Genomic DNA, 16,005 nt, shown 5'->3' with positions numbered 1-16,005 from the left:
ACAAGAAAATAGTAGCTTTGAATGACACACTGGACCAGATGGATTATCAGACAAATTCAGAACATTCCACCCTAAAACAGCAGACTACACATTCTTTACAAGAACATCCTCAAAAGTAGATCATATATTAGGCCACAAAACAAGCCTCAACACATTCAAAAAGATCAAAATCTACTATGCATCTTTTCTGACCACAATGGTTTTTTTTTGTTTTTGTTTGTTTTTCTTTAAGATTTTATTTATTTGACAGAGAGAGATCACAAGTAGATAGAGAGGTAGGCAGAGAGAGAGAGAGAGAGGGAAGCAGGCTCCCTGCTGAGCAGAGAGCCCGATGCGGGACTCAATCCCAGGACCCCGAGATCATGACCTGAGCCGAAGGCAGCGGCTTAACCCACTGAGCCACCCAGGCGCCCCTCTGACCACAATGTTTTAAAACTAAAAATCAGCTGGGTCATGATCTCAGGGTCCTGGGGTCGAGTCCCACATCGGGCTCTCTGCTCAGCAGAGAGCCTGCTTCCCTTCCTCTCTCTCTGCCTGCCTCTCTTGTGATTTCTCTCTGTCAAATAAATAAATAAAATCTTTAAAGAAAAAAAAAGAAATCTGGAAAGGGCATAAATACTTGGAGATTAGATAATATGCTACTAGACAATGAATGGGTCAACCAAGAAATCAAAGAGGAAATTAAAAATCCATGTAAACAAACGAAAGTGAAAACACAACAGTCCAAAATATCTGAGATGCAGCCAAAGCAGTTCTAAGAGGGAAGTTTATAGCAATATAGGTCTACCTCAGAAGCAAAAAAAAATCTCACACAATCTAATTTTAAAGCTAAGGAGTTAGAAAAGGAAAAATGCACAGAACCCAAAACCAGCAGAAGAAAGGAATAAAAACTAGAGAAGAAATAAATTACATGGAAACCCAAAAAAAAACAATAGAACATAACAATGAAACCAAAAGTTGGGTCTTTTAAAAGATCAACAAAATTAATAAACCTTTAGCCACATGCATCAAAAAAAGAGATAAAAGAAAGAGAGAGGAATCAAACAAAATCACAAATGAAAGAGGAGAAATAACAACCAAAACCACACATATACAAAGGATTGTTAGGAGATTATGAAAAATTATATGCCAATAAATTGGACAACCTAATAGAAATGGATAAATTCCTAGAAACATATAACTTACCAAACTGAAATAAAAAATCTAAGAAATAAAAAATGTGAACAGACTGATTACCAGCAATGAATTGAACTAGTTATCAAAAAACTCGCAACAAACCAAAGTCCAGAACCAGATGGCTTCATAGGCAAATTCTACCAAACTTTTCCAAAAAGTAGAAGAGGAAGGCAAACTTCCAAATTCATTCTATGAGGCCAGCATTACCCTGATTCCAAAACCAGACAGAAACACAACCAAAAAAAGAACAGTACAGGCCAATATCTCTGATGAACATAGATGCAAAAATCCTCCACAAAACATTAGAAAACCAAATCTAACAATAAATTTAAGAAGTCATTCACCATGATCAAGTAGGATTTATTCCTGGAATACAAGGGTAATTCCATATTCACAAATCAATCAACATAATACATTACATCAATAAGAGAAAGGATAAAAAAGATATGATCAAGTGATACAAAAGGGCACCTGCACCCCAATGTTTATAGCAGCAATGTCCACAATTGCGAAAATATGGAAAGAGCCCAAATGTCCATTGACTTCGACAGATGAACGGATAAAGAAGATGTGGTATATGGGGCGCCTGGGTGGCTCAGTGGTTCAAGCCTCTGCCTTCCACTTGGGTCATGATCTCAGGGTCCTGGGATTGAGCCCTGCATCCGGTTCTCTGCTCAGGTTCTCAGCAGAGAACCTGCTTCTCCCCCTCTCTCTGCCTGCCTCTCTGCCTACTAGTGATCTCTCTCTCTGTCAAATAAATAAATAAACAAAAAGATGTGGGGTGTGTGTGTGTGTGTGTGTGTGTGTATATATATACATAAAATGGAATATTAATAAGCAATCAAAAAGAATGAAATCTTGTTATTTACAATGACATGGGTGAAACTAGAGGGTATTACGCTAGATGAAATAAGTCAGTAGAGAAAGATAAATACCATATTATTTCACTCACAAGGTATTTAAGAAACAAAAAAACAGACGAACATAGGAGAAGGGAAGGAAAAATAAAACAAGAAGAAAACAGGGAGGCAGATAAACAATAAGAGACTCTTGACTATAGGGAACAAACTGAGGGTTGCCGGAGGGGTGGTGGGTGGGAGGATGGGGTAACAAGGTGAAGGGCATTATAAAGGGCGCTTGAAGTAATGAGCACAGGGTGTTGTATGCAACTGATGAATCAATGGATTCTACCTCTGAAATTAATAATACAGAAAATGTTAACTGAATTGAATTTAAATAATTTTTTAAAAAACCACATGATTGCCTCTTTTCTCGGGTACCGGAAGAAGGCGGTTCTCTTTTCGTTCCTAGCGCAGCCATGGCTCGTGGTCCCAAGAAACATCTGAAGCGTGTAGCAGCTCCAAAGCATTGGATGCTGGATAAACTGACTGGTGTGTTCGCTCCTCGCCCATCTACTGGCTCCCATAAGCTGAGAGTGTCTTCCTCTCTTCATTTTCCTAAGGAACAGACTTAAGTATGCCCTAACAGGAGATGAAGTAAAGAAGATCTGTATGCAGCGTTTTATTAAGATTGATGGCAAGGTCCGAACTGATATAACATAACATACCCTGCTGGTTTTATGGATGTCATCAGCATTGACAAGACCAGAGAGAATTTCTATCTGATCTATGATACCAAGGGTCGCTTTGCTGTTCATCGGATTACACTCGAGGAGGCCAAGTACAAGTTGTGCAAAGTGAGAAAGATCTTTGTGGAGACAAAAGGAATTCCCCATCTGGTGACTCACGATGCTCGCACCATCCGCTATCCTGATCCCCTCATCAAGGTCAATGACACCATTCAGATTGATTTGGAAACTGGAAAGATTACTGATTTCATCAAGTTTGACATTGGTAATCTGGGTATGGTGACTGGGGGTGCTAACCTGGGAAGAATTGGTGTGATCACCAACAGAGAGAGACATCCTGGTTCGTTTGATGTGGTTCACGTGAAAGATGCCAATGGCAACAGCTTTGCCAGCCGACTCTCCAACATTTTTGTTATTGGCAAAGGCAACAAACCATGGATTTCTCTTCCCCATGGAAAGGGTATCCGCCTCACCATTGCTGAAGAGAGAGACAAGAGACTGGCGGCCAAACAGAGCAGCGGGTAGAATGGTCCCTAGGTGATGTGATTGGAAGTCTTTATACCTAATTAAAGGTCATATAGCATGAAAAAAAAAAAAAAAAACAGATGATTGGGGTGCCTGGGTGGCTCAGATGGTTAAGCATCTGCCTTAGGCTTGGGTCATGATGTCAGGGTCCTGGGATCACGCCCCGCATCGGGCTCTCTGCTTGGTGGGGAGCCTGCTTTCCCCTCTCTCTCTGACTGCCTCTGCCTGCTTGTGATCTCTCTCTCTGTCTGTCAAATAAATAAATAAAATCTTAAAAAAAAAAAGTAAAACCAAGTATGCTATCTTTAAACACACACACACATACACGATCATTTCAATAGATACAAAGAAAGCATTTGACAAGGCACAACATCCATCCATAATAAAAACCCTCAACAAAGTAGGTTTAAAGGGAATATACCTCAACATAATAAAGTCCTTATATGGAAAACCCACAACTAACATCATACTCAATGGTGAAAAACTGAGAGCTTTTCCCCTAAGGTCAGGAACAAGAAGACAAGGATGTCCACTCTTATCACTTTTATTCAACATAGTATTGGAAGTCCTGGATACAGCAATCAGACAAGAGAAAGGAATAAAATGTATCCAGATTAATAAGAAAGAAGTAAAACTTTCACTATTTGTAGGTGACATGATACTGTATATACAGAAAACACTAGACTCCACAAAAAAACTACTAGAACTGATAAATGATTTCAGTAAGGTTGCAGGATACAAAATTCAATGAACAGGAATCCACTGCATTTCTATACACCAATAATGAAGTAGCAGAAAGAAAAATTAAGAAAACAGTCCCATTTACAATTACACCAAAAATAATAAGATTCCTAGGAATAAACTTTCCAATTTTAGTATATGTGCTGCCAAAGCAAGCACCCTAGGAATAAACTTAACCAAAGAGATGAAAGACCTGTACTCTGAAAAGTATAAAACACTGATGAAAGAAATAGAAGATGACAAAAAGAAACAGAGAGGCATTCCATGCTTATGAGTTGAAAGTACAGATATTGTTAAAATGCCTATACTACCCAAAGCAATCTACACATTTAATGCAATCCCTATCAATACACCAACAGCATTTTTCACAGAGCTTGAACAAATAATCCTAAAATTTGTATGGAACCACCAAAGACCCTGAATAGCCAATGTAATCTCAAAAAAGAAAAACAAAGCTGGAGGTATCACAATTCTGGACTTCAAATTATATTACAAAGCTGGAGTAATCAAGATTACTTATGGTAATATGGTACTGGCACAATAATAGACACACTGATTAATAGAACAGACTAGAAAGCCTAGAAATAACCCATAATTACATGGTCAATCAATCTTCTACAAAGGAGACAAGGAGAGGCAGTAGGAAAAAGAGTCTCTTCAACAAACAGTGGTTTGTTTGTTGAAGAAAAGCTACATGCAAAAGAATGAAACTGGACCACTTTCTCACACCACACACCAAAATAAAATCAATATGAGACAGGAATCCATCAGAATCCTAGAGGAAAACATAGGCAATAACCTCTTTGACATTAGCCACAGCAACTTTTTTCAAGCTACTTCTCCAAAGACAAAGGAAACAAAAGCAAAAATGAACTTCTGGGACTTCATCAAGATCAAAAGCTTCTGCACAGCAAAGGAAACAGTCAACAAAACAAAGAGGTAACCCACGGAATGGGAGAAGATGTTTGCAAATGACAATACAGACAAAGGGCTGATAGCCAAGATCTATAAAGAACTCCTCAAAATCAACACTCAAAAAACAGATAATTACATCAAAAAATGGGCAGAAAACATGAACAGACACTTCTCCAATGAAGATATACAAATGGCTAAAAGACACATGAAAAAATGTTCATCATCATTAGCCATCAGGGAGATTAAAATCAAAACCACATTGATATACCACCTTATACCAGTTAGAATGGCCAAAATTAACAAGACAGAAAACAACAAGTGTCGGAGAGGATGTGGAGAAAGGGGAACCCTCTTACATTGGTGGAAGGAATGCAAGTTGGTGCAGCCGCTTTGGAAAACAGTGTGGAGATTCCCTAAGAAATTAAAAATAGAGCTACGCTGTGACCCTGCAATTTCACTACTAGGTATTTACCCCAAAGATATACATGTAGTGAAAAGAAGGGCCATCTGTACCCCGATATTCATAGCAGCAACGGCCACAGTTGCCAAACTGTGCAAAGAACCAAGGCGCCTTTCAATGGATGAATGGATAAGGAAGATGTGGTCTATATATACTATGGAGTATTATCCTCCATCAGAAAGGATGAATACCCAACCTTTGTATCAACATGGATGGGACTAGAAGAGATTATGCTGAGTTAAATAAGTGAAGCAGAGAAAGTTAATTATCATATGGTTTCACTTACTTGTGAAGCATAAGAAATAACACAGAGGACATGGGGAGATGGAGAGGAGAAGGGAGTTGGAGGAAATTGGAGGGGGAGACAAATCATGAGAGACTGTGGACCCTAAAAAACAAACTGAGGGTTTGGAGGGGTGGGGGGTGGGAGGTTGGGTGAGCCTGGTGGTGGGTATTAAGGAGGGCACATATTGGATGGAGCACTGGGTGTGATACATAAACAATGAATTCTGGAACACCAAAAAGAAATTTAAAAAATAAATAAAAATTAAAAATAAATAAATAAACTCAAGATGAATTAAAGACCTAAATGTATAACCTAAAACCATAAAAATCCTAGAATACAGCATAGGTGGTAACTTCACTGACACTGGCCATAATATCTTTCTAGATATGTCTCCTGAGGCAAGGGAAACAAAAGCAAAAAAATAAATTATTTGGACTACCTCAAATAAAAGGTTTCTGCACAGCAAAGGAAGCCACCAACAAAATTGAAAGACAACCTACTGAATGGGAGAAGATATTTGCAAATGACATATTCAATAAAGGGTTATTATCCAAATTATATGAAGAACTTATACAGGGGCACCTTAGTGGTTCAGTTAGTTAAGTGTCTGACTTAATTTTGGCTCAGGTCAAGATCTCAGTGTCCTGAGATTAAGCCCAGCGTCAGGTTCTGTGCTGAGAGTGGAGCCTGCTCAACATTCCTCTCTCTCCCCTTCTCCTTCTTCACCTCCCCCTGCTCATGATCCCTTTCCCTCTCTCTCAAGAAAAAACAACAACAAAAAATACAAAAATACTTATACAACTCAACACCAAAAAAAACAAATAATCCAACTTAAAAATGGGCAGAAGACATGAACAGACGTTTCTTCAAAGAAAATATACAGATGGTCAACAGACACATGAAAAGAGGCTCAGCATCATCCATCATCAGGGAAATGCAAATGAAAACCACAGTGAGATATCACCTCACACCTGTAAGAATGGCTAAAATAAAAAATTTAAAAAACAACAAGTGTTGGCAAGGATGTGGAGAAAAGACCCCCATGCACTGTTGGTGTGAATGCAAACTGGTGCAGTCACTGTGAAAGACAGTATGGAGTTTCCTCAAAAAGTTACAAATAGAGCTACCCTATGATCCAGTAATTGCACTACTAGGTATTTACGCTAAGAAAATGAAAACACCAATTCAAGAAGTTATATGCACCTCTATGGTTATCGCAGCATTACTTACAATAGCCAAATTAGGGGCACCTGGCTGGCTCTGTCAGTAAAGAGTGAGACTCTTGATCTTGCAGTTATGAGTTCGAACCACTTGTCATGTATAGAGATTATTTAAAAATGAAATCTTAAAAAAAAAAAGATAGGGGTGCCTAGGTTGCGCAGTCACTTAAGTGTCTGCCTCTGGCTCTGAGGGTCCTGGGATCAAGTCCCATATCAGGCTTCCTGCTCACCGGGGAGTCTGCTTCTCCCTTTCCCTCTGCCCCTCCACCTGCTTGTGCTGTCTCTCTCTCTTTCTCTCAGATAAACAAATAAAATCTTTAAAAATACATATATACAATAGCCAGATTAGAAGCAGCCTAAGTGTCCATTAATAAATGAATCTTGCCATTGCAACAAGATGAATGGATCTAGAGAATATAATGCTAAGCAAAATAAGCCAAAGAAAGAAAAATACCATATGATTCCACTCATATGTGGAATTTAAGAAACAAGACAAATGAACGAAGAAAAAAAAGAGACACAAATCAAAACATAGACTCTTAAAGAGAACAGAGGGGAGGTAGGTTGGGGGATGGGTGAAATAGGGGAAGAGGATTAAAAGTACACTTATCTTGATAATCATTGAATAATATGTTAGAATTGTGGAATCACTATGGTGTACACCTGAAACTAATATAACACTATATGTTAACTCCACAGGAATTAAACTTAAAAAAAATTAAGCATAGCCACTATTTGGACATTTGACACATAGATTAGTTTTGCCTCTTTTGGTGGGTTCATGAACTTCTATTATCTTGTGTCATCTATAAGCAGACACAGAGGCATGGTGACGTAGGGCAATTTGTATAATGCCATGCAGCTCTCAGAGAGTGAAGTCTACACTTCTTACCCAATGTTTTCCACAGGACTGCCTATTGTCTCTAAAAGACTCCGAATAACCAGTCAAGGGTAAAATCCTTAAGCGCAGTGGAGCTTTTTTACTAATTTCTGGCTGCCTTAAACATAAGAATTAAAGGTTATTCTCCCTCAATGTCTTTATCCAAACTAGCCCTTTGATATTATTTGCACTGACCTCTAGGAGTTCATCATTTAGGAAGAAAGATTAAATGTAGAAAAAAGAAGTAAAATATATATGATACTCAGTTTTTCAGCTAATTTTTTTCCACTCAAACCATAGCACTCAACAGCTATTGGTACTGTTCTAGTCACCATTCTACAAAGAAGCAAAATACAAAGAACTGTATATGCATGTAGAGAGAGAAACAGATTTATTCTACGGAATTGGCTCAAGCAACTAAAGCCTGGTAAGTCCAAAGTGTACAGTGTAGGCCAGCAGGCTGGAGACCCAGAAAAGATCACGTGCTGGCAGACTTTTGGGAAGGTCAGTCTTTTTCTAGTTGGCCTTCACCTGATTGGATAAGGCCCACCTACATTGTGGAATATAATATACTTTACTCATAGTCTACTGATTTAAATGTTAATCTCATCTGAGAAGTATCTTCACAAAAACATCTAGAATAATACTTGACCAAATGTCTGGGTACTGTGACTTAACCTAGGTCATACATAAGACTAATAATCATGGAATTGTATCACATGCTGCCTCTAGGAGCAAGTCTATTGTTCTCTTCACTTGTTTAATTTATATACTGTTACTAAAATGTTCAAGCATTTAATGCTTGCCCATTCTAAATGGGCAGTAAGCTCCAAGAAGTCAGGGAGCTTTTCCTACATTTCTTTGGTCCTCCACTGTCCTGTTCTCAGAACTCACTAAATTTCTTGATCAAATGGTATATTTTTAAAGTGTGAATTTTACCATTTTCTGCACAGGCTCTATAATTATAATACTGCATAAAAGCACAGACAAGCAGAAAATTATTTCAGGACCAGGAAGCAGAAACCAAGAAATATTTAACTTTCTATGTTACTGAAAATTTTGATTGCAGAAATACAGAAAAAGTTTTGATCTGCCATACTCAGAGTTCACCAGAAATTACAGGTTGCCTTAAGAGTTTTACAAAGTCTATCAAGTTTATTACCACTTGACCTAGATTCCAACTCACTTCTTTATTTCCCCAGCACTGGAAGGGATGAGTGATCTCTTCTCACTGATATCACTTCCTGGTTACTGAATGTTTAAGAATAAAGTGAAGCAGAGGATTTGGCTTATAATTTGTTAATTAATAGCTACTAAGTTGTTAATATTAAAACCAACTTCTGCTTAGTTTGAGTCTCATATTCAAAAAAATTGTCTTCTAAAGTTCCTAAAGTTTTGGGATATCTTCCTGTTTCCAGAATCCCTTACATTACTTGTATAATGTTAGACTTTGCCACCAACGATTGAATCTGTTTATAAGTGTATTTCCCCCTCTGGACTGTCAGCTCCTTGAAGGTAACATTCTTACTTTTGTGAATTACTTCGCCACTGCCCAAGACTGGATGTATTGTTTGGTTTATTTGGTTTGGTTGTGTGCATCTGTGGGTATGTGCGTGCTTGTGCACACAAACACACATGCATGCTACATTCACACTAAAGCAAATCTGGACTTTTGGAAGTCCCAAAAACCTGGTATTCCAAACAGCAATATTTTACTGTGAAGTGAAAACATGACTGGCCCTCCTAATGGTTTATTACCATATATCCTATCATATCATATGTGTTTAAACACTTAAACATCTATTATTGTACATACAAAAATTGTCCAAAATAGGTAGAGAAGTGGAAAATAGCTTAAAAGTTACTCAGGTATAGCTACAATGATCAAGGCAAAAAACAATCCAAGGAACTGTTAGTATTTCAGACTATGCACTCCGCACCCAACCATTGAAATCGGTTGTTAAGAATAGAGCTGTAAATAAGATACAGTTCTTAACATGAAAACACTCTCAAAATAGTGACATCAGTCCTCTAAAATAATATATGAGAGGTGGAAGTCATAACTTACTTCCAAGTTTACAAAACAAAATTACTTTTAAAATAATAATTACTTGAAATCAGAAGGACCCAAATTTGCAAGAAATATGCTACTTGATGAAAATGTTGCTTGTCAGGCTTTAGATCTCCCTAAATCTTTAAAAGAGAATTTCTTCAGGTATTGGCATAGGTAAAAATCTTTTGGTTGGTAGGTCTATTGAAATGGTTCTGATGAAACAAAAATACTACTTTTAAAAAAGAGAAAACAGAACATTGACATTGACTAATTAAAAAATTGTTTTCTAAGTTAAATTACAAATACATAAATTTGTATCATTAAAATTAATTATATCACAAAGCAGAAAACCAGCTTACTCCTTAGTGTTGGGAAGATGTTTTTAAGAGTTGCTACTGCTGTGGTACTGGCACAAAAACAGACAAATTGACCAGTGGAACAGAGCAGAGAGTCCAGATATGAACCTGCAACTCTATGGTCAAAAAGTCTTCAACAAAGCAGGAAAAAATATACAGTGGAAAAAAGAGAGTCTCTTCAATAAATGGTGCTGGGAAAATTGGACAGCTATGTATAGAAGAATGAAATTTGATCATTCTCTTACAATATACAGAAAGATAAACTCAAAATGGATAAAAGACCTCAGCATGAGGCAGGAATCTATCAAAATCCTAGAGGAGAACATAGACAGTAACTTCTTTGACATTAGCCACAGCAATTTCTTTCAAGATATGCCTCTAAAGGCAAAGGAAACAAAAACAAAAATGAGCTTTTGGGACTTCATCAAGATCAAAAGCTTCTACAAAGCAAAGGAAACGGTCAACAAAACAAAGAGGCAACCCACAGAATGGAAGAAGATATTTGCAAATGGCAGTACAGACAAAAGGTTGATATCCAGGATCTATAAAGAACTTCTCAAACTCAACACACACAAAACAGATAATCATATCAAAAAATGGGCAGAAGATATGAACAGACACTTCTCCAATGAAGACATACAAATGGCTATCAGACACATGAAAAAAAAAATGTTCATCATCACTAGCCATCAGGGAGATTCAAATTAAAACAACATTGAGATACCACCTGACACCAGTTAGAATGGCCAAAATTAGTAAGACAGGAAACAAGTGTGTTGGAGAGGATGTGGAGAAAGGGGAACCCTCTTCCACTGTTGGTGGGAATGCAAGTTAGTGCAGCCACTTTGGAGAACAGTGTGGAGATTCCTGAAGAAATTAAGAATAGAGCTTCCCTATGACCCTGCAATTGCACTGCTGGGTATTTACCCCAAAGATACAGATGTAGTGAAAAGAAGGGCCATCTGTACCCCAATGTTTATTGCAGCAATGGCCACGGTCGCCAAACTGTGGAAAGAACCAAGATGCCCTTCAACGGACGAATGGATAAGGAGGATGTGGTACATATACACGATGGAGTATTATGCCTCCATCAGAAAGGATGAATACCCAACTTTTGTAGCAACAGGGACGGGACTGGAAGAGATTATGCTGAGCGAAATAAGTCAAGCAGAGAGAGTCAAGTATCATATGGTCTCGCTTATTTGTGGAGCATAACAAATAACATGGAGGACATGGGGAGATGGAGAGGAGAGGGAGTTGAGGGAAACTGGAAGGGGAGCTGAACCATGAGAGACTATGGACTCTGAAAAACAACCAGAGGGTTTTGAAGGGGCAGGGATGGGAGGTTGAGGAACCAGGTGGTGGGTAATAGGGAGGGCACGTACTGCATGGAGCACTGGGTGTGATGCCAAAACAATGAACACTGTTATGCTGTAAATAATTTAAAACAAAAAAAAAGATATGCCTCTAAAGGCAAAGGAAACAAAAGCAAAAATGAACTTTTGGGACTTCATCAAGATCAAAAGCTTCTACACAGCAAAGGAAACGGTCAACAAAACAAAGAGGCAACCCACGGAATGGAAGAAGATATTTGCAAATGACAATACAGACAAAGGGCTGATATCCAAGATCTATAAAGAACTCCTCAAATTCAACACTTAAAAAACAGATAATCACGTCAAAAATTGGGCAGAAGACATGAACAGACATTTCAATGAAGACATACAAATGGCTAACAGCCACATGAAAAAATATTCATCATCATTAGCCATTAGGGAGATTCAAATCAAAACCACACTGAGATACCACCTTACACCAGTTAGAATGGTCAAAATTAACAAGACAGGAAACAAGTGTTGGAGAGGATGTGGAGAAAAGGGAACACTCTTACATTGTTGGTGGGAATGCAAGTTGGTGCAGCCACTTTGGAAAACAGTGTGGAGATTCCCTAAGAAATTAAAAATAGAGTTACACTATGACCCTGCAATTTCACTACTGGGTATTTACCCCAAAGTACAAATGTAGTGAAAAGAAGGGCCATCTGTACCCCAATGTTCATAGCAGCAATGGCCATAGTCGCCAAACAGTGGAAAGAACCAAGATGCCCTTCAACAGATGGATGGATAAAGAAGATATGGTCCATATATACAATGAAGTATTATGCCTCCATCAGAAAGGATGAATACCCAACTTTTGCATCAACATGGAAGGGAGTGCAAGAGATAATGCTGAGTGAAATAAGTCCAGCAGAGAGAGTCAGTTATCATACGGTTTCACTTACTTGGGGAGCATAAGGAATAACACAGAGGACATTAGGAGATGGAGAGGAGAAGTGAATTGGGTAAAATCGGAGGGAGAGACAAACCATGAGAGACTGTGGACTCAGAAAAAAACTGAGGGTTTTGGAGGGGAGAAGCGGGTGGTGGGTAGTAAGGAGGCACATATTGCATGGAGCACTGGGTATGGTGCATAAACAATGAATCTTGGAACAATGAAAAAATAAAATAAAATATTTTTAAAAAGAGTTGCTACTGCCATATATGTTTAGGCTTTGACTCAAAAATGATGTCTGAGTATACAGCCAAGATCTATTTTTCCTACAGTAATTGAAAAGGAAATATTCAGAGAAAAACCAGAAACCTAATATGCTAAAGGGTAGGGAAGTTATCAGTTAAGGTGTTAGATTTCAAAAGTTATGATGATAAAAAATGAAGCCACAGAAACCACAATAAATTCTGCTATAGAAATCTCAAAAAGTATGACTAATTTGGCCATGTTCATGTGGCCAAATATGCTTTTAAAGAAGCATATATAGCAAACATAGGAGTCTTCTTCATCATTCCCTAATTTTTATTTCTGATCATTAGTATTTACTTTCACTATGTTTTTAATAAGACAGCATAATACTTGGACAGTAGTCCTTAAAACCAAAAGTCTTGTGTTTGAATCCCAGTCCTACAACTTAGTGGCTACATTTATGGGTTAAAGCATTTAACTTCTCCATGGTTTAGGGTCCTCATCATTAAAATGTGGATATTAACACCCATGTTATTAAGTGTTGGAAGAGTAAGATGAATTAGTGCAAGTAGTTACCAATATAATAGTAGGTAGTAGGTGCTCCATAAAATTTTATTTACTTACTTACTTGCAATGTTGGTATTTTCTATGTTTTCAAGTGTTTTCCTGCTACTCATGAACTAAGAAAAATACATAAGCAATGTGATGAGCACTGGGTGTTATATGCAACTAATGAATCTTTGAACACTACATCAAAAACTAATGATGTACTACTATATGCTGGTTAATTGAACATAATTAATAAATAAGTAAAATTAAAAAATCTCAGAAAAAAAAGGCTAAATCTCAGCATCTTGTCATTCCATTTACGGTATCAATTTTGAACATTTAAAAGTATATTTATTCCCATGAAAAATGGCAGCATGGTCACAGCCTTGCAAAACCTTCCTCCCAAAACACAACCAACCCAAAGTGAACAGGGTGAAGAATATATCACCAGGTCTGCAACGAAGAGAAGAGCCCAACCTTGTACTACTAACCTTAGGAAATGGTCAAAATGTAAAACCACTGAACCAAGTCAAAAGAATCAGCACATTTCTTAACTCATGTAAGCCTGGCAAGTCTACCAAAGTAAGTTTTGTTATTATCATTATCTTACAGATGATGCACAACGCTTAAGTAAGGTACGTAACGACCTACTGCCAGGAAGTGGCAGAGCTGGAACTCAAACTCTGGCAGCCCAACTGAGAGCACACGCTTTTAAGGACCACATTATATAAGCAGGAATTAACTTTAAAAAATAGTGGGAAAAGCCACACATCATAGGCACACCTGTCCCTTGGATTCCTACCAGCTGACCAGATATTTGTCTAAGGCAAAAAGGCTACCTGCACCCCTGCTGATTGGTGGTGATGAGACTTCTGATAGCCTGCGGTCCTGGCCAGCATCAGCTCAAGACATTAGCTGGACTGGGTCCTACAGAGTGGGTGTGCCACTCAGGACCACCCCAGTTTCTATGATTTGCTAGAAGATCTCATAGGACTCAGCATATAGTTGTGTTCACAGCTAAGATTTATTGCAATGAAAGGATAGAAAGCAAAATCAGCAAAGGGGAAAAGTGCATGGAAGAAGTTTGGATCAAACCAGGTGCCACATTCCAAGAGTCTCCTCCTAGGGTGTGCTTAATTCCTCTAGCAACAAGTTGTGACAATAAGTAAGAAGTATTATCTGACAGGGGAGCTCATTAGAGACACTGCCAATGGTATTTACCGCTCTGTAGGCACTCCCTGCAAAGCATGTACCAAAATTCTGGACTCCCAAAAGGCAGGCAGGAATTAAGCATAAGTACATTCTTTGCATATTTTAGGCACAGTGAGCCACCATTTTCATTTAGGGAAAGTTTTCCATCAGTCCAGGTTACCATTACTGCCAAATTTCCAGAGAATACTAGAAGGGCCAACCTTGCAAGCAGGTTTTTCTAAGAACAGGCAATCGCAGGCCTACTCTTCAGTGAACATGAAACACTTAACACCTTGATCTGAGTTTCCCTCTATGACCCTGTAACATTGCCCCATAACATTCTACAACTTTATTTATAATTTTCTTATAATTTCAATTTCTTCACCTTTCTCTATGCCCATCGGCCTACTCTATCCACTGAAATTTGTACTTATCATAAATCAGTTACTTCTGAAAAAGATCCCCTCTGAATTACTAACAACACAAGGGTAGACTCTCTGGCCCTCTGGAGAGTCAAAGAGAGAAGAAGGCATTGTGCCTCATGGTAGCCAAGCTATAACTTCATAGCAATTCAGTTCTCAGCTGATTTCTGAAAGCTATTCACTGCTTTTAACACAATGCCTTGCACATAACTGATGTGTACAATGCCTTGCACATAACTGATGGTTACATGTGTACACTGAATGACGAACTTCATGAACTTTAATGGATCGTTATTATTTGCCATCTTACCCAAACTTTGGAAACTCATCAGTAGGTCTTCTGTGGTGCCATAGGGTGGGGTAGAGGGGCAAAGAACTGAATGAGGATGCGGAGAAAGGGGAACCCTCCTACACTGTTGGTGGGAATGCAAGCTGGTGCAACCACTCTGGAAAACAGCATGGAGGTTCCTCAAAATGTTGAAAATAGAACTACCCCATGACCCAGCAATTGCACTACTGGGTATTCACCCTAAAGATACAAACGTAGTGATCCGAAGGGGCACGTGTACCCGAATGTTTATAGCAGCAATGTCTACAATAGCCAAACTATGGAAAGAACCTAGGTGTCCATCAACAGATGAATGGATAAAGAAGAGGTGGTATATATACACAATGGAATACTATGCAGCCATCAAAAGAAATGAAATCTTGCCATTTGCGATGACGTGGATGGAACTAGAGGGTATCATGCTTAGTGAAATAAGTCAATCGGAGAAAGACAACTATCATATGATCTCCCTGATATGAGGACGTGGAGATGCAACATGGGGGGTTAGGGGGATAGGAGAAGAATAAATGAAACAAGATGGGATTGGGAGGGAGACAAACCATAAGTGACTCTTAATCTCACAAAACAAACTGAGGGTTGCTGGGGGGAGGGGGGTTGGGAGAGGGAGAGGGGGGTTATGGACATTGGGGAGGGTATGTGCTAAGGTGAGTGCTGTGAAGTGTGTAAACCTGGCGATTCACAGACCTGTACCCCTGGGGATAAAATACATTATATGTTTATAAAAAAATAAGAAATAAATAAAAAAATTTTTTTAAAAAAGGCAGTGAATAAATGTCA

At 38.4% G+C, this 16,005-nt stretch overlaps 1 protein-coding gene and 1 pseudogene across 4 annotated transcripts in view; one reads left to right on the top strand and one right to left on the bottom strand.

Annotated features, from left to right (window-relative positions):
* The window catches only part of EPM2A (EPM2A glucan phosphatase, laforin), a 150,664-nt gene that overhangs the window by 36,774 nt on the left and 97,885 nt on the right, over positions 1-16,005 (bottom strand). The window lies entirely within an intron of this gene.
* LOC123941332 lies at positions 2,446-3,352 on the top strand (annotated as a pseudogene).

Source organism: Meles meles, chromosome 5 (genome assembly GCF_922984935.1).
Source record: "Meles meles chromosome 5, mMelMel3.1 paternal haplotype, whole genome shotgun sequence".
In the NCBI taxonomy this organism is placed as follows: Eukaryota; Metazoa; Chordata; class Mammalia; order Carnivora; family Mustelidae; genus Meles; species Meles meles.
This window is presented reverse-complemented; position numbering and strand designations above follow the sequence as displayed.